General features: G+C 34.0%; 1 protein-coding gene across 3 annotated transcripts in view; it reads left to right on the top strand.

The window, feature by feature from the left end:
- Positions 1 to 20,806, top strand: part of LOC118204188 (cGMP-dependent 3',5'-cyclic phosphodiesterase-like) — a 157,602-nt gene that overhangs the window by 28,064 nt on the left and 108,732 nt on the right. The window contains exon 1 of one of the 3 annotated variants that reach the window (XM_085820736.1): positions 20,563 to 20,656. The exons of the other annotated variants lie outside the window; for them this stretch is intronic. The gene's annotated coding sequence lies outside the window, so the exon portion shown is untranslated. Of the gene's footprint in view, positions 1 to 20,562; positions 20,657 to 20,806 lie in introns of those variants that run through there. 3 annotated transcript variants of the gene reach the window in all.

The following is a 20,806-nucleotide window of genomic DNA, read 5'->3' as shown; positions in this document are numbered from 1 at the left end:
CAAAAGCGTTTGGCTTCTCCCACTAATGAAATTTCCTTTCCCTGTCATGAAAAATCTGAATAATGGAATAAAAATTATTGTTATTCTTGAATTATACATTTTTATAGAAACATATGGTGGTAAGGATTAGTTTAGCAAATACATTTTATTTTGTTATTAAAAACAATTTAAAAAAGTGAATTTTTAAGACAAGCAAGGGTATCAGTTTTTGTGACCTCTATAATTTGCTGTTCATGCCACTCTGCTTTTTCAATTTGGCCAATATACACCAAAACGGCACGTTAAATATCAAACAATGCTAAATTAACACAATAATTAAAACAACATATGAAATCTTTAAGAATCGAAAAATGAATTTTACTGACAGTAAAAAAAAAAAAAAAAAAAAAACTTAAATATTGAACTTATGGAGAAGTCGAGAAATTTTGTAATTGATAGTAAGTGTGAATAATTATTGGGTACGTGTTAGCTAAACATTACTGTCGGCTTAGTGTCCTGTTGACTAAATGCATTGACAGTTAAGTATCCCGTAGCCAAATGTCCTTACGGCTAACTCTCTGTCTCGGCCAAATGTTCTGTCTGCTAAATGTCCTATCGGCTAACTGTCCGTGTCGGCTAAATGTCCTGTCGTGTAAGTGTCCGTGTCGGCTAAGTGTCCTTGTCATCGTCGGTTAAGTGTCCGTGTCGGCTAAATGACCTGTCGGCTAAGTGTCCGTGTCGGCTAAATGTCCTGTCGGCTAAGAGTCCGTGTCGGTTAAATGTCCTGTCGGCTAAATGTCGCTGTCGGCTAAATGTTCTGTCGGCTAACTGGTGTCGGTTAAGTGTCCTGTCGGCTAAGTGGTTGTCGGCTAAGTGTCCGCGACCGCTAGAAACATGCATACATTCATGCAGATTCTTCATCATTTAATTTCTTTAAATATAAAATAGGGGGATAATAAGTATTGATAACAAGCTGAAAAGTGCATACGCCGTTTATAATGATTCAACACAAAATGCCATTTCAAGATTAATATCCCATTCGGGAGTTACGTCACTTTTGGACTAATAATAAATAAAAAAATATTATTAATTATAATTTATGCTGTAATGGTTATAGTGTAATGATAAAGTAATTTATTAATTGTAAATTATGTATTATAAGATATTGTTTGTTATTAAGATAAAAATCTTGGTTAAATTTTCTTTATTACCATAAAATATTGCGAATCTAACTTAGATACCAAGATTTTATCTTATGGGCGAAGATTTTACTTGTTACGAACTCAATTAATGGGACTCAATTAATTTAACTATCTAGTTTACTTTTCAGATGAACCTTTCTTTCCTTGATATTCTAATTGTCCACAAGGGATTTCATTTGAGCTTTACTGTTTACCGTAAGCTATTTTCTGTCTGCTTGCCTTCTCACATTAAATCATGTCACCCTGCTACATAAAATAGCTTCTTTTTACTTCTTATCGCGCTGTCAGAGTTTTTCCTTCATAATCTTATAAATTCAGTTACTTGAAATAGATTGCTATTGACGAAAATTTTTTTCCACGGCACTAATAAAGCGTTTCAAACATTTGCATCTCGCTACTAAAGAAGACATTTCGCTGTTAAAAGCAATAGTAAAATCCTTCTGTTCATTTCGTTTCATCCTTCTACAATTGCAGAATTGCTTGTCTTTTTCTCACCCACCAGCAAAATTCGTTGTGTAATTATTAAAGATTCGATCTCTATTGATTTTTTGGGAATTTACAATATAACTTTCCAGTTTGATTTAGAGCCCACCAGCGGCCGAGCGGTAAAGTCGCTGAACACTGGTAGTTCGGTCCGAGGTTCGAATCCCATGAACGGGCTGGCTGCATGGGTGTTTTCGTGGTTTTCCCGATGTGTAACGTGTATACGAGTCAGTTACCTTTAGAAAGTCCTCCACGAAGGCATCCCTCCCTTTAGGCAGATAGCCCTCGAGGCTTTGCCATAATCACACACACACACTCCAGTTTGATTTCAGATATATCAGCCAGATTAAGGAAAAGCCTTGAAATTTTGCGTCAAGGACTACGGATCTCAAATTTTGAACAATTCAACGATAGTTAATCGCAGTTGGATTTTTATCACAACTGGATCTGCGATACTTTTATTTGAAAGCCCATTGCTTAATTCAGTTCTGCTTTTGCGTGCACTGTGCCTGATTGTAATTGTATGTATTATTGTATGTATTATTGTATTATAATCGTATTGTGGATTCGTAGTCCACTTCTGTGAGTATGGGGTTCGAATCTCATCTCTGACACTAATTGTTGCGTTCCTGCGGGTTCGTGGATTAGGAGTAATTGATGAAAGCACTTGATGAAGATTCGAAACACAATTTATTCGCCAGTATTACGCAAGACAGTTCCAAAGACACGTTTACTCTGGTCGAAAAATTAAAATAAACATACTGAATCAATCAGCAACACAGCTTTCAGGCTATAACGGTGAAGTCTGCTTCACGGCAAAGCACTAAAGTACAGCTCCCGACTCGGTCGTCGCTCTCAAGCTAAACTCTGAATTAAGACTTACTACTACTTTCTCCGCGTACAGGCAGGCTGTATATAGCCAAATATCGCCAAATCTGGCAAGCCTTTTTATGGAAACCCTAATTGTTCTTTGCGGGGAAGCTATCTCACCGCAGCTGGGCATTTCGCAACATTATTTTAGGATTCCTAAGCTTTCTATAGTTTATTAACAAATATGTTAGCGTTCAAAGTTTCAAATTTTCATGATCTAAAATGCACAACTAAGCCACCAAATGCTCCAGAATTACGCCAGAAAATACCCACTGCTTTAGCTAACTTATTCATCCGTGTTTTAGGTTGATTATGTTTGTCGTTAATAGTAGTTTCATTTACACATATCCAATTTTAACAGCAATTCAAGTGTGCGTAATGAAAATCTAAGACAGATTCTTTTGGCTTCAAATTGTGTTATTTATTTATTTTCAGAAACCTTAAATTCATAACAAGTTTGGGTTTTTTAATGAGTATTACTTTTCAGCCGAATTTTACTGAATTCTTTAAGATTTTGGTTTGAAAATATTATATTTGTTTTTTACTTGTATTAACAATAAGAATTCTGAGAAAATTGTATCTTAATAGTAAATATATTAATTTTTTATTCTCATGAATACAACTACATTTTATTGAATTTTATATTACGATGCATATTAAAAATCTGACTCTAGATATTGATGTTGGGAAAGAAAATGAGAAATGCATATACGTAAATACTCGTAGCTTATGCAATTTTGCATTGTTCTCTATTGTTCAAAATATTTTATTACTTTTATGACATATGCGGGAAAAAGAAAGCGAAAATATTTCAGCCATGTATCTAGATAATAATTTATCGGCATCCAAATTGAAGGGACCTTGCACGAATTAGTATCACGTGCAGTTTAGTTTGACCGATTTATTGGTTCAAAAAACCGGTTAGCATTCAGTGGCCTTTACAGCTAATCTCCGTTTATCTAAACCAGGGATGGCCAACCCGCGGCACGCGTGGTACAGTGGAATTTTAATAGTGGCACGCAAGACATTGAAAAATTAAAAGATTTGGAAAAATAATAATACCATCTGTATCAACTCCGTCGATATATACACACATAAACACATTAGAATAAATATAACTCTCTGAATTTTAATTTAGGTTTATTTCACGATAGCGTCAGTCCTTCACATTGTTGTTGTAGGTATGGATCAATATATGTTTGTGAATAAATGTTTTCTTTTATGAACACAAATAAAATCAAAATATCATTCAAGATTAACTGATATACGCCTAAAACATTTAACTTTGTTAGCATCTCAAGAACTAATCCTAATACAGATGACTTGGTAAAAAACTACACATTCAAAAACCGCATTAATAGTTATTTGGAACTGGCTCTGTAATAGTTATTTGGAAATAAATGTTTCAAATTTTTTTTTATTTTATACATAACCTAACTGACTGAAAATGTAAAAATATTTACTGACAATAAAACCATAGTTTTTACATTTGTTTTATTTATTATATTATTTTTTAAATGTTCGCTCCGCAGACTTAAAAAAAGTGCTGTGCGTAAAAATCATATCAGTGTTAAAATAACACTTTTACACCTTTTCATATTTTTTAATATAGTATTGGGAAAGTTGGAAAGTAGCACGCATAACTTTTCTTTTCAAATAGTGCCGCTCTTATAAAGTTGAGCATCCCTGATCTAAACCTATATAGAGCCATTTTATTTAATTCAATGTCAACTATTTTGGAAAACTAAAGCTAGAAATAAATATGTTTTTAACATAGCAAAGCAAATGTCATATTAAAAAAAGCGAAGAGGAAAACTGTGGGTTGCTGGGACGCACTCAGCGATTAATGTTTACGTTTACGTAAATTGTTAAATGTTGCCGTACCTCTTATATATATATATATATATATATATAGTCGCTTATATTTGGAATATAAATTGATGAAGATATCCGAAGAACCTGTAAATACTGTTACTAGTTGGAGTTGTAAAAATGGTTCAAAATTTTTAGCCCATAGGGCGTTAGCCCAGAAGGGTTTTAATTTCGTTTTGGCTTCTCGTGTTGGTTCACACTATAAATGTCAGTTCATTTTTCAAATAGTTGCCACCTATTGGAAACTATTTGAATTGCAAACTATTTTAAAACCGCACGGGAAAAAACGATTTACGGCAGCAGAATGCTTTTATTTACCGCTCAATAGCGTCTTGCACTAAGCTCATCGTGCCATTTCCGCGCACAAATTCCATTACAAAAATGCGCTTATTTTGTCCCTTTCTATCTCCCTTTTCATATATAGTCAAATATTTTTGACTATATATGAAAAGGTCAAATATTTTTGAATGCTATATGTGTTATAATAAATACGTTTAAAGCAGTTCTATTTTTGTGTTCTGGAATTGCATCCTGAATGTTAACTGGATGTTTCTGTTATGTTGTTATTTTTTTAATTTCGACTATGTTGTTGCTCTTTTGAATTTCATCAAATATTTTATTTTATAGACGAATACTTTTATTTTTCGAAATTATTCATCGAAATTTTTATTTTATTTTACAAATTTTACTTTTTTCTGCAATTTGCATCTCCTGTGTTTGTGTTTTTTTATTAATCATTGTAATTATTTTGTTTGCATTTATTTTTGGCTACGGATTTGTATCTTTTTATGGGCATGATTAGTTGGGGGTTAGGTATTTAAGAACGTCTCTTCGTTTTGCTCAACTGCAATGTAAGCCAAACTTAAATAATTTTCCATTTTTACCTACAGTTCTATGGTAAACTATTTCCTTCGAGTATTTTAAACTGAAGCTTTTCTTTAAGCTTGCCATTTTGTATCTTCACTCGGCTTCTTTAAGAAGCGTTTTTCTTAAGTATCTTTGATAGATAAAATATAAACAGTGTAAATGTCAGCTCAGAAAAATTGATCCTAGCGTTTTAAAAAATAAAAATAAGTTGCACTTAATTCACTGGCAAACGATGAATATTCTCTCCTTGTAGCTGTAAAGCGACAGCGTGTAATACGCTACTCTCTCGTATTATAAGGAAGGGAATGAGAAGAAGGAAGATGTCTTTCTTTGCCTATGCTTTCGGCTACTGAACGCGGTACGATCTTCAGCATTTTCTGTCCTCTTATAGTGGAAACGGGCAGAGAAACAAGACATGACAATATGCAACTCTCTTCGTTTTTAATTTCTGTCTGTAAAAATTTGTGATTCAGTGCATAACTACAGATTAAATTCTATTAATAAGAATTTTATTCCATCTTTTTTCTCAATTTTAAATTTACAGGCATGGTTGCGCTGAGACGACGCACCTCGTATTTCTGTAATACTCATTTATATTTGCTTACAATTTGTACTAGTTTTCCGTTTCACCACTTCATGTATTCGTATATATTCTTTTTCGGATATAGATAGCTAAGCAAGCTAAAAACACCATTTTGACATCAAATGAATAACGAGCGTTTGAAATTTATCACGTGTCAGAAGCTAAACTCCTGCATCAGCTGATCTTTCAAAGAATCGTTCATGCCAGAGCTTTCGATCAATTTCCCTTACATTGTAACTGTTATTCCTCTTTGGCCATCCTTCATTTTTTTCCCGATTTATCTTTTTTTGTGAGAGATTGTTAAGGATGATGTATTTTAATGCGTTTCTTCTTATTATTGAAATAAATTTAGATTTCCCACTTATCTTTGTGTTTTTCTATTTCCAAACATACTATAATTCCAGCCTCCGTAAAAATATTGAACTTACCTTTTGTTCTATTTTAATACACAGGGAAATGTAAACAGGGAAACAGGGAACACTTATTAGAGATGGACGAAACCGCTCTTTTATGGGTTCAGATCAGAACCGTTCGCTCGTTGAACTATATCTATTCTTTTTCTTATAATTTTGAATTGGGTTGGGGGAAGGGTAGATCTTTCACAATTCTTGATTACTCGGTTTTGTCTTTGCTACATCGTTTAATGATAAACGCTATCAGTCTTGGCGATTAATCATTGATTTAAGTAAAACCAAGAAATACCAGGATTAATTAGTTTGCACAATGCGATTCTTTCAAATCTGTTTCTTCCAGTCTAATTTTTGCCGAATAGAGCACTAGTAGTTCACCCAGTTTATATTTTACTGGCTAAAAGTGCTTTTTATAATTTTCTAGTATCTTAAATAAGTAAATTAAAGAGCTACCAGATTCAAGAAAAAAACATTTAGACATCTTCACCACTATCGAAACATTTCCAAACATTTTGCTTGTATTGAAAGGTTACCATCTTAATCGATAACTTGAAATCAGATACCACATCTGCGTAAGAAAATTCCAGTCATCTTTTTGTACTACTTATCAAAAATTATACCAAAATTAATTTAAAGTAGGATTTTTCTTCCTCTTGATTTCACTAAAACTATCTTCTTGTGCTCCGCAAATGTGTAACCTAGAACTCGAAAGGGTACACTCAGCAGAAAGAGATTAAACTTTACCCGCTGTCTGATTGGTTAAAGTATACACAAATTCCTGTTGGAAATAGCATTTTCGATCCACGATCAAAATGTTGCATGTGAGAATTGGTTCTTCAAATTGCTTCTTGAAAAGGGGTGCTGTTCTGAGTAATCTTGCGGGCTTGCTCGGAGTTGTACTCAACTGGCTTTGAATTTGAAAGACCTTTAGTAGAGTCAGCTTCCTTTAGGAATTTCTTCATGAAATCATTTGTTCCTTTCTGCATCTAACCTTTGAAATACTTTGCCACATTTAATTAGCCATCTATATCCTTTATGAAAAAACACAATTTTCGGATCTTTTTAAACCATGATAAATATTAAAACATTTTATTTATTTTAAATTCTTAAATAATTTTTTAGCTATAGCACCAGAAACTGCATAATTTTAAAAAAAAATGAGACATTCAGATTACTTTTGATAATATACCTGCTTATATACTAGCTGCACATAGTCATTAAATCTCTTTGGTAACTTTTACGTAATTTGAAAAAAAATATTGAATAGCAAAATTTATGCAATTTGCAAATAACAATAATCGTGCCTACATACGATTTTATCTAAGTGGAAGGTAAAAGCGTAATTTTTATTGTCTGTTGTTCAGTCAGATTTGGTAGTTTTAAATGGTTTAGACGCTCCAATCAGTATATTAGCGACGCTGCCTTTTTATATCCCTAAGCTCGGGCTCGAATCCCGTAGATAGCTTCTGTGTCTGTATAAGTAGTCTGTGCTGAATCGGAGCACTTAAAATATTGAGGAGCCTAAAGCCCTCTTGAAAGATTTAGTGGCAGGGGGAAAGAGGTATAAGTACTTTGTGCCCATCCCCCAGGGCAGTCTTGGAAATGATCAAAACTGGGATGGAAGTTAATGGAGTGGAAACTATATCTGTAAAACCACATGGTGAAGCTCTAGTGTCCCGCCTGCTTATTTTATCATGTCTTATCCTATGAAGTGGAACACATAAAGGCTTTTACTGAATATCCCCAAAACCTTTTATAAATAAATTCAAACTTTGAATACTACGTCTGCTCGAAGTTAAAAATTAGCATCCTGAAAACGAATAAAAATTCTTTTCGTTTGTAAAGTTTTAATGCGTTCTTAAATTCCTAATTACTCTCGAAGGCCTCGTTCTCCAGCACGATGCATTTCCTACTAAGAATAAGAAGTATGGTTTGCTGCTCAAAAATTAAAAGAGAATACAAATGACTAAGAAGTCTGCCATTGAAAGTGAAATCATTATTTCCCCATAATTATGCTACATAGCCATAGTGGCAGGAAAATTGTAATTATTCAAGATCGATTTTGCATTATCCAGAATTTCGCTAATAGCAACATGTCTTATTTCCATGCCTCAATATCGATTTAACAAAAGACAGTTTATGGCATCTTTGATCGAACTATCATTACATGATGGCAAGCATTATTTCATTGATTAAAAAAATAGAAATGAGGTGAACTTGCTGAAAATGAATTTCTCGATTTACAATCATGAAGAGAGAATTTTTATTTATTTATTTTATTTATTTATTTATTTTGCTTAAAATTAAAATTTTTTTCAACACATTTTGCCCCAATTATTCTTTTTCCCCAAAACTATTGGTGAAATCTCCATCGAATGTTTGGATGTCTGAGAGTTATTGCGCACGTAATTACAAAATTAATTCATTCAAACTATCTCTTTCTTCATTATGGGGAAGATAGACAATTTATTTATACACACCACTCGAAAGTTTCTTGTCTTAAAAAAAAAAAAAAAAAAAAAAAAAAAAAAAAAGGTTTTATAAAGAACTTAATGAAGGAAATTGATTTTTATTCACGTTACATGTAACAAATATCTTAAAATTTCTATGCAGAGAGTTTATTTGCTGGGAACAGAACTACAATATTCACCTCATCGCCTTAAAACTTTTAATCGCCTTATTCACTCGGTCACTATTACTCTTTTTCTTCTGATCGAGGAACCTCAGTTTTAATGGAGTTTTCAAGTCTTGTATTATTTTATAGCTGCTTGAATTGTATTATTTTATAGCTGCTTGAAAATGTGCACTGGTAGAACTCCACTTAGCCTTTTCTGAATTGTAAGCACATAAAGCTATATTCATAGACTAATAGTTTTTATAGCTTATACATTAAAGAGAAAAAACATTTTGTCCACCTGCCTAATGTAATGTTCGATTAAAATATCTTCTACTAGACAAGATGTGAACGACAGAAAATAAGAAAAGCGGTCTATTAGTATCTGGTAACACATTTCCAGCCTGTCTTTTCGATTATTTGATTTATTTGCTAATGATCGAATTTGACCTTTTAGTTTACCTCACGAATGATGTACCAAAATAAGACGAAGGCAATATCTGGAGTACTAGGAAGAGCATTCTGTAGAGACCGAGACTCTGGAACAAGTACTTCTATACATGAAAAGCGCATTCGTTTCTCAGTGTCTCTGTACTGTAAAATTTCATAAGCCGCATTTTTGTAATATTCAAAGTCTGGTTTTGATTCATCTAAGATTTTCTTTGTATTGGGTCATATAAAAAGTCTCCGCACTTTTTTGGTACAATCAATTTTAATCAAGTACATATTGACGATTATAGCTATAAGCTTTTGCCATTTTTAGAGCAGCTTCATAATTCCATTGGTGTAGAACTTCTGTGGTTTTTCGTCGAAAAGCTTGGACGAGTGATTTTCAGCGGCTATTCGGTCGGCCATTGTTTTACCATCAAAGAGAGTTTTGCAGAGACCGAAGAAAATGATAGTCAGACGGTGCGAGCTAAATGGTGGATGTATTCAAAACTTTCCAACCAAGTTCCGTCAATTTGTTCCGAGTCATCAAAGATATGTGTGGCCGGGCGTCATGATAGAACACAACTCCTTTTCTTTTGGACAATTCTGGCCGCTCTTTCTGTATTGCTTCTTTCAAACGGTCGAGTTGTGGACAGTTCAAGGCCAAATTGATGGTTTCGCCATGTTGCAATATATGCGGCACCCAAACATTAAGCTTCTTTTTGTAACTTGCTCTTTTCAAATGATTCCAAACTGCCATGCGTTGATGTTTAATGCCTCTGCTATTTCCTGACAGCTTGCGTGCCGGTCTTGCTCCACCAGTTGAAAAATTTCATCGACTTTTTCAGTTACTGGCCGACCAGAGCGTGTTGCATCTTTTGATATCGAAATATCCAGAACGGAATCGAGCAAACCAGTCCTGGATCCTTTTTTCACTCGCAGCATTCTCATCATACACTTCACAAAATTTTCGGCATGATTTTGCAGCCTTTTTACGTTTTATATAGTAAAAAAGCATCACATAACGTATTTCTTCATATAATTCACTCATTTTGAATTCAATATAACTTTTCACGCAAGCAACGAATTAGAAAACTATTTTCACAAACACTGTAAGCTGAATGTAGAGTAGACTCTAAGGTACTCCTTGTATTATGGCGAAGTTGTTGTTTGATTTATCACCAAGTTGTTGTTTCATTTATGATAGTCTGAGTAGTTGAATGTTATGGAAACCCTATTGAGACGTAATCGGGTGCATGATTTTGAGAAATTTTGAATCATGGGATGTTTTGTAAGCGTTCTTGTGGTGAGTGTTGGTTTGATTCTTTAGACGATAGAATGGCCGAATGTAGTAAGATTAATTTGAAGTTTCTGTACGATTTGGAGCGAAAGAGCTTTAATTGACTGGTGTGTAAATCAAAGTTTACTTAGTAGTCATTATAAGTGTCCTGTATGTAGGAAGGATATGCCTCTAGTAATAATATAAGTGTTATTACATACAGGACACTTATAATCTTCTTATAAGTGTCCTGTATGTAGGAAGGATATAAAAACCGTTTAGATGGATTTGAATGGGTTTGTAGGAAGAAATGTTCAGATGGTCACTATGTGAATCGTTCGATCAGAAAGAAAACCTGGTTTGAGAAAAGTCATTTGACTATGATTGATATTTTGATTTTTACGTGTCTCTGGGTTTACGAAGCGAACTCGAATATCATGGTAAGTGAATATTTGCTTTTGGTAGTGCTTAAATGTATAACATGTTTTTCCTTTTTTATGTTATTTTATTGTTTGGTTTAAAATGTATTTTATTGAGATTATGTATTTTTTGTTTGCCTGTATTGTAGAATTTGGTTCTCCTTTGACTTTTTAAGTGAAAATATATCGATGTGTACATGGACAAAGTAAAGGGAAGACTCCATTTATAGACCACTCGCGGCCCACCTCACTCGGGACTCGAATTTTCCCATTTAATTATTTGTACTCTCTTGTATATATGTTATTACTTCTTAGGTATATCATATTGTAAACTTGTGTTTTAACTTGTCGCTTTTATTGTAATTTGTATTCTATTCTATTTTATATTGCATGATGTGTCACATATTGTATATATGGCCTCGTATTTAGATATGCATTATTCTCATTGTAATCTTAAATTAAGTTTTGTATTATTTGTCTTGAACTGTCCTTGTTTTTCCCATGTTTCAACGCAAACATACACCACAGTTTACACTGCTCCTGGTTCTGGCTCATCTCGTATTTGGGCTTTTCTTCGGCTCTGTGACGCATGGTAACTCCCCTTTTACCACCTTAATGGCTTTACCGACTTATCATGAATGCTTATCGCCATGTGCCCACTGGGCATTGCTTCAAAAGCCGGACACGTCGCACCATGCGCGATATCCCCGCAATACTAGCGCGGATAAGGCTAAGAATTGGTTGCCACATATTAAAAAGTTCGCCAAGTGAATTAATTATTCTTAGCGTAAACTGAAAAAATTTCGCGAAAATAAATTTTTGAATTTCTCCGTAAATTTCGCGCCAAATTTTACAAAATTTAATATATAAGTATAATTTGAGTCGTAGAATCGAAAGATGGAAAAAATTTGGTATTTTATTTTAGAAGACGTCCGACCCCGTGCCAAAACACATATATTAGAAAAATGCCACATATAAATCCAATATACATCCCAAGTCGCGCCTTCGAGACATGGAAAACGCAATCCGAATTTTGTCAATCGGCCCAGTAGAACGGGAGATATAGAGCTGTCCCCCCTTTTTTTTGTTCTGTGTACATAAATCAAGTGGATATAAATAATTAGTATTGTCGTATTAACGCAATAACCTAGGCTCAATTTGGCGATGTTTTGCAGATGAAAACATAAAAGTTACTTGTGCGCAATGCAAGTTTGTGCAATTCTGGGATTTTTTTTAAGTGAAAATAGGTCGACGTGTACATGGATAAAGTTAAAAGAGGTCGCAATGCCATTTTTGTGCAATTCGGAGATTTTTTTTTAGTTGAAAATAGGTCGACGTGTACATGGATAAAGTCAAAGGAGTGTGCAATGCCATTTTTGTGCAATTCGGAGATATTTTTTAAAGTGAAAATAAGTCGATGTGTACATGGATACCGAGTTTGTGCAATTGTTTTGTCTTGTTATTTTGGCTTTGTGTAGCGTTGATTTTTGGCGCAAAAGACGCCGCTTCGCAAGCCAAAATAACGAGTCAAAGAATTGCAAAAAATCGCCAAGTTTCGCCAAGGGGTATCCTAAACTATACTTTTACCAAGCTGAATGTCACCTTTTAAGCACATATTTGTTTTAGACAATCGGGTGAGCGTTGCCGGATATATAGGCATCAACACCATGTAGTGCCAAAAAAACGCGGAGACTTTTTATATGATCCAATATTTTTGACGGTAACACATTTAATAAGGTTACGAGAAGCGATTTACAGCTATTTATTCTCAGTTTTCATTTTCCGAAAGGTTTTGATGTATTTTATGTCATGACATCAATTATGCCACCATTAAACATTTTGATCGAGTTATGCCTCAACATCTTTTAGTTTCCAAATGGATTAGTACAACAATCAACGTATGTCCAACGTTTAACCTTGTTCTCAATTCCCAATGATCTGTCTTGAATAATTTTTTGATTTGTTAATACTCTTGTTAACTCTTCGAGCACATGGAGAGAACTAGAAATTTTTTACTGCTCAGTGATCTCTCTCAGGATGTTTTTGATTACTTTCACTTTTGGAAACATTACTTGCAAACGTAAACATTGATCAGCTGAGTGCGATCCCGCCATACACATTTTTTCCTCTTCGCCTTTCTGAATCATGTTAATCAAGATGCTGAAGTTACTACTAACACTAGAAATAATAACTAAAGTAAGCAACTCATGTCTTAAAGCTCATTCATCTCGAAATATGTTAAAATTAATGTCAAAACAGTTCTCAGAATAAAAGTAACAAAATTAGATCATGTTAATAAGGCTTATAACATTCCTTAACATTTCCATTAATAAGGCTTATAACATTCCTCATTTTTCCATTAATAAAGCTTATAACATTGGAATTTTAAAATTCAATTACAAATCGTTGCCATCTACAGTTTCAAAACAAAGAATAATCAAAGTAAGCATTTTGATATTTACAGTAGTTTTCAGATACTTCGCTAGTACTTCTGTGTGTCAACAGCTGGTATAAACGTTGTAAAGAAGCATGCCAGAAAAGGCGGGGAAATGCCACTAAAATTTGGAATCTTTTTTACAGTTCCAAGTAGTAACAGTTTTTACTGGTGAAGATATATGGAGAAAATCCAGATACGTTCGTCATCCAGATACTTTCATCAGTTTACATTACAAATATAAATATTATAAAGAATATGAAAAATAGGTAACATTTAACACTCTGTAAACGTGAACATTGATCAGCTGATTGTCTATACCGAAAACACATTTCTCGTCGCCTTTTTATACTTAAGATCCTGTTCTTTTATGAAAGAAAATGTGTATAAATCCTATTAAGAATAAGCTTCTAATTTTACCTGCAAAGAAATTTTTGACTTTTCTACCTGGTCACTACTTGTCAAACTACAAGCTCTTGTTATATGAGGATTAAGAAAGACAAACTCCTACGCGATGTCAAGCTCGTTAGACCCTTAGGAGATCTGGATGTATAGAAGGAAATCGTTGTCGAAATCTTCTTTAATAATGTTAGAATTCCGTCCGCTTTTCAGGCTGGTAATAACAATGAAAGCTAATAATGGCTAATAATGAAAGATTTTTTAAAAGTGACGAAAAATTTTTGTATGTGTTGAGATTATTAGTTGAGAAGATACCTTTTACTCATATAACAAGCTACTGAAAGTGAAATCAATTTCATCACGGTGGATAATGCTGTGGAATTTTAATTGGATTTACTGGGAAAGCGTGTCTGCTTCCGTAATATTGCTTATTTCGGTTACAGCTTCACTATTTATACACAAATGAAAGCGTACCTGAAAATTTGGCACTGTTACGAAGATTTTGTTTAAAATATTATTTTTGTTTATGCAAACAGCAGTCGATTATTCCTTATTTTAAAAATTTAGCGTTCCGCGATGTTAGACGGTCTTTTGTATTTAATACTACTGCCTCTCAAGGCTTTACAGCAGTGGTTCTCAACTGTATTGCCCCATACACCCTTTTACAATTACTAGAAGATCATCCCCTCCTCACACACGCACACTCTCCTTTCCAAAACTTGAAAAATACGTACATACATTTATTTAGATTTAAATTGTTTTCTACAGTGTTTCAGAAATTAAATAACAGAAAATTTTGATCAGTATCAAAACTTGAACAACAGTAGTTTTTTAATATATATTCATAAGCTAAAGCTAAACACTTATTAGCTTAGAAGGCTGACCGCATTAATTCCCTGAAATGATGAAATTTCCCCTCTGGGGTAATTCCCCCTTGTATTGACTAACCCTGCTTTACAGATCCCTTTAACATACGATTATGCCTTTAATATGATTCCTCTTAGAAAGTCCTCTACGAAGTGTTTTAGAATGTATTATTAATAGGAAAGCGAATATCCGCTGTTATTTTGGAAAGTGTGCAATTATTAATTGGCGACCTAAGAAGATAAAACTTTCATCTCAAAAAATGAAGCAACATCCTTCCTCATTGAGTTTGTGAAAGAATCGTCAGTCGAATTTCAGTTACAAAGCTTTAAAGCATAAATTATTACTATTAGTATTCTGTATTTAGTACTAAAAGTCGTGAGTTGGCATAAAACATGCCAGATTATAACTACTATATATAAAAGATTAAAACTAGTTTAAATTAGCTTAAAAACTGATTATTACGCAACTACACTAGAACCTCCTGTAAGGGATACCTCTATTAAAGGGACAATTCTATTGGTCCCTGCCCCTTTGAATATAGATCTTAATTTATTTACTTTTTATTAAGTTTACAAAATAAGATAGAGAAATAAACAAGAGTAGAAATACTTTTTGTTAATTATTGTTTGAGGTTTCAAAGGTCAATATGTGTTCAGGGAAATATTGTTTTTCATAAAGAGAACAATAAAATGTAAAGTTAATCCCTCTGTTTTGAAAACTGCTTCGAAAACTAATAGAGATACATTGTAAAAAAAAAAAAAAAAAAAAGGTAAAAGAAACACATTGTAAAAAATCAAATGTGATGCAGCATATTTATACAATTCAAAATCCAGTTATTCCTGCTAGAGTTATCAGTAGGAGGCGAAAACAGTACTAGCACGTTCTAAGGCAATCCAAGACAGGAACGAATGGAAAAGAAATGGTGGTAAGATGACTAGGCTATCTGCCAAGGCACAGGGATCTCAAAATGTGGACAGGGGGAAAAGTATCATTCTTAGTTCTTGCCAGAACTGGGGAGCAAAGGAAATGTAATTTTGTACTTCTGTGTTATTTTCACATACGTTATCTAGAATGGAATCATAAAGGAAAAGTTTAATATTTAAAACAAAAAGCTGGTGTAATTCATGAAACAGAAATTGAAAAGCTTAGTTTGAGAGATTTAGGGCAGAAATTTGGAATAAGTCAACACCAATTACGTCATGTGCCGAAGGACAGAGAAAAAAAAAATATTACGAATTACTAATTCAAATAAACAGTCCAAAACTGTAAAATTTAGAAAAACGGAAGCATGTGAAATTGAGACAGTAGTCTTGTTCTGTAAGGGCAAATATTCAGCGGAAACTGTAGTCTGGAACTACAGAATTTCAAATCATCAAATGGTTGGCTAGACAAATTTAAGCAAAGACATAGCATTACTTTTAAAACTAATTTTGGTGAAGAAAAATCAACAGATATGTAACATGTAACAGAATGGTTAAAAAAGTTGACTAAAATTTGCGAAGTATATGAGGCTTAAACATCCACAATGCAAATGAAACTGGATTAGGTTATCTAATTTTGTCTAATTAAACTCTGCGCTTCAAAGGATTAAAGTGCTTTAACCCTTTCCGGCTCGCTACCCTTTAAAGTCGGAGTTTTGATAAGAAAAAAGGTAGGCAGTCTAATTAGGCCTAGAGGAGAACACAAGTAAAATTTTGTGAAGATAACACTTATCGTTTTAGTTCTGTGGGTGTGCCCAAAGTGGCACACTGATTGAATAGAGTTTCGAAAAGAGTGCTGAAACGAGCATTGTTGTCAATGACCTGACCGATGAGATGCGGAGAATCAAAGAATACAGACTCTCAGTTGTCCTAGATTATCGGTGAGCCCAGTCTGGGAACACCTAGGGTTCGCCGTTTGATTTTAAGCAAGATTTCAAGGTAAAAATTTAAAACTAATATAAACTAAGGAGATTAGTATACAGCCAAAAAATAACATAGAAATTTCTTTTCAAACAATTCCTTTTATACCCTAAAAAAATCTCAAAGATTGCTTTGAAAAATGAGGGTCTTAAAAAACTAAACATGGCTAAAATATATGGAGTGGTTTGTGTTGAGCTGCCATCTACTCTAAATAAAGAAGGTTCAGAGTAACCTATAGTAACTTATAAATCCTTTTTCATTCAATTTTTCTGTGCGTACAGAAGGAAATTTTTAGGTGTGTCCAGACCGGACACACTGTGTCGCAAAGGGTTAAGGAAGTGGAAGCTTCAAGGAACGTCTTGTCCAACAGCGGCGGAACGGTAAAGCCGCAGAACATACCAGTGTTCAACGGGTAAGAATCCTGGTGAATGGGCTGGCCGCATGGGCGTTTTCACAATTTTTTTCCATGTGTAACGTGTATACGAGCCATCTCCTTTAGAAAGTCCTCTACGAAGGCATTCTTCCCCTTACGAAGATAGCCCTCGAGTGCTTTAACATAATCAAACAAACAAAACCAAGGAATGTCTGACTGTGCTACTTTGTTATAGTACAGAAGGAGAGTTCGAGCTACCACTTGTAATTGGAAAGGCAAAAAAGCAAGGTGCTTCAAACACTTGAATCCAAAAGTTTATCGGTTTAGACTAGAATAGAAGAGAAACACGCTAATGTGACAATCAAAATCGTAAAAACAACCTTGTATTTAGCGTAAGTATAATGAAACACTCAATCGATTTCGAGGGCAGCTAAAGGTCCCTCCTCATCAGGAGAAAGAAATACCAAGAAAGAAGAAAATAAAGGAGAAGGAGTCTCAGAAACACGTGGTCCTTATCAGCACTGCACGTGGTTATAACTGGATTTTTAATCAGAGTTGCACTGGCCGCCTACTTTTACTGAGCCAGGCTATCTGATCAAGCATAAAGGAAAAGAAAAATTAGCGAAATTAAAATAGGGAGCGAGGGGCAAATCGGTTTATCGGTTTATTGGCATCACAATAAAAAGTTATGAATGACGCAAAGCATAATGTCAGAATGATTTACTTCTCTTGATGAAAAAGTATCTAGAGAAAAAATAGGAACATTCTGAGTTTTTTTAACAATTCGCCAGCCTACCCACCAAATACAAAACACTGAAATCAGTAAAATAAGTTTTTTATTTTTTTTATTTAATGCAACATCAATATTACGGCCTTTGGGCCAAGGTTTAATTAGAAGGTCCAAGGGTCATTACAGAAATTTTTTTTGAAGATATGTACAAAGTCTGAGATCCGGACGTCCAGTATCCGGAATGATCTAAAATCCGGACCTCAAAGACTTATTATATAACCGAGCTATTGCACAGCGCAACGATGGCGGTTCTTGACTTCAAGCCCTAGGGCACATGATATGTTGAATTCTGGACGTGAAGACTATCTGTGAAGAGAAAACAAAGGAAGGAAAAGGAGAGAGGTACCAAAGAAGAACAAGGCCAAAGTATAAGGTATGTTCTCAAAAATCATGAGAGCGAAGAGTCTTCCATGAGGATCCTAAGACAATGCATGTTCAAAGACAAATACGAATCTAATACAATACACTATACAAACATCAATGAATATACTACACTACAACAATACTACAGCAATCAATACTACGAAAAATACAACACAACTTCAATACGACACAATTTCAAAACAACACAACTTCATCATTCACTACAACACAACTTCAGTCAATATAACTTCCAAAGAAATATTTCCAAACAGCCTTAGATAACAACAAAGCAAAAATCAGATGAATTGGAAGTATAGACAGTACCGACTGAGGAGCTAAGTGATGAAATTGTGGTCTGACCCATGAAAATGTTAGCTGGGAATGGTCGGATGCTTCGATCTTCAAAAAGAATTTCATAATTAAAAACTCATTTCATTTGGCCTTTTGATATATTCGGTGATGGTTTCAAGTTTTAAGTCTCTGTGCAAAAGTTTACGAATAAGATAGTATGCATCTGTAAAAGCCCCTATCAATCTTTTTATACGAATTTTTTTTGGATATTTTTTACGCATGCTTATTTGATTGTTTCCCCTCACTAAAACACGGAGTACGGCACTAAATAAAATACATCCTTATTGAAGAAAGCATTTTAGCATAAATTTGTGCGATCACTAATTTGACTCCTTATCAAATAAAAACATTCTACATAGAAACATTTTTGATTTTACACCAACTATTATTTTGCATCCTTTACCCCAGCATGGCGAATCATTATTTATTATATTTTTCTTTCATCACCGCATGTTTATCAACACATGACAATTTGAGTATTGACTCATGCAGGCTATGCCTAAACAATTTTTGTCATATAAGTAATTGAATAACAAAGGGTATGGCAATCTTTTCTGTTGACATCACGCTTAACGCCAATTACAGATTGCTGACGAGGATATATTTAACAAAAATTCCTTTTCTTACGCTAAAAATAGATTTTGCTAATGATACTCATAGGCCAGAAGTGTTCTATTTTAATTAAGAATAACTGATTAGTTATTCATATAAAGCCATAATCGCCGCCAGAGCTCACACGGCCGCAACCGGCGGCAGAATTTAAGATAGAAGAGTAGTTAACAGAATTTTTTGATTGCGATGACAATGCCCCAATCATCAATCAGTTTACGGAAGGCGAAATCTGCTGTATGGTTCTAGATCCAGAAAGGCCCACCAGCGGCCGTGCGGTAAAGTCGCTGAACACCGGTAGTTCGGTCCGGGGTTCGAATCCCGCAAACGGGCTGGCTGCATGGGCGTTTTCGTGGTTTTTCCCACGTGTAACGTGTATACGAGCCAGTTCTCCTTAGAAAGTCCTCCACGAGGGCAATCCTCCACTTAGGCAGATAGCCCTCGAGGCTTTACCATGATCACACACACACACCACACATACACACTAGATCCAGAAAATACCGCTACCGATAGCGAAGAAAGTGACAGAGAGATCATTGAAAACAAAAAAATTTCAACTGACAAGTTAGGCCAAATTTTCTTTTAGGCAATTACAGGAATGGAACAATGGAACTTTGTAACTGAACAAAAAATTATATCTGTCTATAGAAATAAAGAGAAAGTATTAGCACAAAAAACAAAGCTACTTAAAAAACGACTCGTACTGAAAAAAATGTTTAGTAAAGTAAACACATAAATATTAAGCTTTTTTTCTGTAAATTTTAATACCCTTTAGATCATAAATGCTTCATTATTTCATAAATCGTGATTTCATATTTTTTATTTTATAATTTCTACGTACCACCTTACTAGATTTAAACTTATCTAATACAAGGAGGTTTCCTTTATCTAATATCCGGAAAAATTCCAAATCCGGGGTCGCCAAGGTCCCGACGTGTTCGGATTAAGACTTTGTACCGTATATTCTTTGTTAGACTGCTTGCGGAAACAGCGCAAGTTCACCGAACATCTGAGTCGAAATATCACAAACCAGATGAACGGTTCTCCAGATTTCCTAGTGTATGTGATTCAAATAGATAGGATTTCAACAACCCTATGAATCTTATATTATTTGCGATACAATTTTTTTTAAATGTAATGGAATGTTTAAAGTCTCTGATCAGGCGTTGAAAAATCGAAATTTACTATATAGGAACATTTTATCAAGATGGTATAATCCAGACGAAATATTATCCACTTCTCAAACTTTTGTATAAAATCAGTAATTGAAGAAAAAAAACTGAAAGCATTTTGTGTCAGAACTTTTTTTTAATATTTTTTTTTTAAATCATCCTGTTTTCTCTTTTCTGCCATCTTGATGTCTCGATTTTGGCTCACGGAAATACGGTCAGCCCAAGTAGATTCAACTTCTAGTGATAATTCTTAATTTCAAATCTGGCAATTTCCTGTTGCAGCAGACGAAAATTTATATTTCTGGGTAATTTACTTCGGAAGGCGGTCGGTTGGGTTGTTAAAATGCATTAACATTTTAGAATGTTTAGCTGACAAGAACTGCTAATTTGGTAATTATTTTAAAATTTTCAATTTTTTTTCAGTTGTGCAATTTTTATTTTAGCTCAGTCATGATTTATGAAGGTTTTGTAATTGCTTTTAAAATCCACCAGTGAAAAATCTTAGTATTCTTTTTACATCTGTTAGCATTCCATTTTGAT

Source organism: Stegodyphus dumicola, chromosome 7 (assembly GCF_044657685.1).
Source record: "Stegodyphus dumicola isolate Sdum_Otavi_A_Nest chromosome 7, ASM4465768v1".
Lineage (NCBI taxonomy): Eukaryota > Metazoa > Arthropoda > Arachnida > Araneae > Eresidae > Stegodyphus > Stegodyphus dumicola.
The sequence above is the reverse complement of the archived record's forward strand: the minus strand, read 5'-3'. Positions and strand labels throughout refer to the sequence as shown.